The following is a 2,287-nucleotide window of genomic DNA, read 5'->3' as shown; positions in this document are numbered from 1 at the left end:
GCTACACAGAAAGGATACAAATGCTATGATCCTATAGCAAGGAGAGTTCTTGTATCTAGAGATGTGAAGTTCTTGGAAGATAGAGGATACTATGAAGAAAAGAATCAAGAAGACCTGAAGGACTTAACATCAGACAAGGCCACCACCTTGCGGATCATTCTTGAAGGTCTTGGAATCAGTACATCCCAGGATCCAAGGAATCACGCAACTACACCTCCTGAAGTTGGTTCACCATCCCACCTTGATCATGAGGGAGGAGAGGAGCATGAGGAGCCTATGCAAGAGGCCAACCAAGATGAAGGAGGAGTAGAGAATGAAGGAGAAGAGAGCATAGGCTCGGATGGTCATGGACATGATCATGGTGTGACACAAACACCTTCTCAAGATGAAGTGGTAGAAGAACAACAGGAAGAAGTGTTAAGAAGAGAGCCTTATGGTATGAAGAGGAGACCTTAGGAAGTGTAGAAGCATTAGAGAGGAAGATAGAAGCATCTTGTACGGACTGTACGGATAGGGCAAAGGGTACGGACGATCAGGCCGTACCATCATGCGCGGTTAAGGGGTTACTCAGCTCAGGTAAAAGTAAACCAGCTAGAGTTACTTTACCTTAAGGCTGAGCTTGATCCGAACGTTGAGAGGATAAGGAGGAACGCGTCTGACAGTCTGGCAAGAGCTGGAAAGGTAAAGGCATATTCAAAGATGCCTTACACATGTGGAGACTCTCATTGGAAGGATTCAAATGCGCCCTTAGCTGTATCTTGACTTCACATGCTTTCTCCTTTATGCAGTCTAAACCCTAGTGTCTTAAGCTTCATATATAAGTGTAAACTCTCTCTGATTAATCAATTAATGCGAATCATGTTACTCTCTCTCTAGTCTCTCTCTTGTTCATCATGGTTCATACATAAATCTCTCCATTTCTTTCACAATCTCTCCTAAACTTCTCTTAATCTCTTACCAAATCTCTCTTAATCTCTCAATACCTATTCTACTCTCTAATCTCATATGGTATCAGAGCCAGGTTGGCTTTGGTATTGAGAGACCCTTGTTCCTTTCTTTACATTTGCGAGTTTGTTCTTGTGTGATAAAGAAGAGGAGATGGAGACGACCAACTTTAGCAAACTGGTGACGGTTCCGGTTGCACTGAAGGGAGGCTCGAACTACTTGATGTGGTCCCAGTTGGTGAGGACTACCATTGGAAGGCTAGGGCTGTGGAACCACATCACAGATGATGGTCCGGAGCCAGTGGCCAAAGAAGATGAAGAAGAAGGCGACGGGAAGACTCTTGCGGTAGCTGAAGCAAAGAGATGGGTCCAAGAGGATTTGATGGTGCTGTCTGTGCTCCATGCCTCTCTGGAGCTCCCCATACTTGAAGCGTACGTGCACTTTGAGACTCCTAAGCGCCTTTGGGACATGCTCCATAAGAGGTATGGAAACAAGTCCAACATAAGTCGGGTGTTTGATCTGAAGCAAACCATCAGTGTCTTGAGGCAAGATGGAGAAGATCTCACCAAGCACATGGGGAAGTTTGGAGCTTTGTGGTCCGAACTTGAGAGTCTTAGACCCAACACTACTGATGAGGAATCGCTCATTGAGAGGAGAGAGCAAGATCAGGTGTTTGGGCTATTGATGACTCTAGATGAAAGCTACCAGGATGTGATCAAGCATATCCTGAGATCACCAACTCTCCCATCCATGGAGGAGGTATGCGCACAACTTCAGAAGGAGGAAGGCTCTCTTGGGTTGTTTGGAGGCAAGAAGGGGATGTCCACGGCTCATAAAGCAGAAGAGGCACAAGCAAACAAGGCAGCGTACCGTGGAGATGGAAGGAAGTATGAGAAGTATGAGGGAAGCTGTGAGCATTGCAAGCGGCAGGGGCATAAGAAGAGTCAGTGCTGGATCCTACATCCACACCTCAGGCCTAGCAAGTTCAACAAGGATAGAGAAGCTAAGGCTCACCTTTCTGCTGAAGCAAGTGGTGCCGGCTCATCAGGGGCTAGTCCAAATGTCAAGGCGGGTGAAAGTGAAGGCAGAGCTCTAACTTCTCAGGAGGTGATCACCAAGGCTGACTTTGAGGCTTTCATCCGAGCCCTCAAGGAGTCTGGTAAAATGCTAGGCAACACTCTTGGATACTCATACTCTGCTCATACATTACCTAGTATCTCTGATAAACTGCTAGACATGTTTAAAATCTCATGTACTGCCACTGCTCATACTAGCATAACTGATAGATTGTTAGGAGTAGTCAAGAGCCTGAAAGCTGAAAATGAAACATCTAGAACCAATA

This window comes from Brassica napus, unplaced genomic scaffold, assembly GCF_020379485.1.
Source record: "Brassica napus cultivar Da-Ae unplaced genomic scaffold, Da-Ae ScsIHWf_1332;HRSCAF=1901, whole genome shotgun sequence".
Classification (NCBI taxonomy): Eukaryota; Viridiplantae; Streptophyta; class Magnoliopsida; order Brassicales; family Brassicaceae; genus Brassica; species Brassica napus.
The sequence above is the reverse complement of the archived record's forward strand: the minus strand, read 5'-3'. Positions refer to the sequence as shown.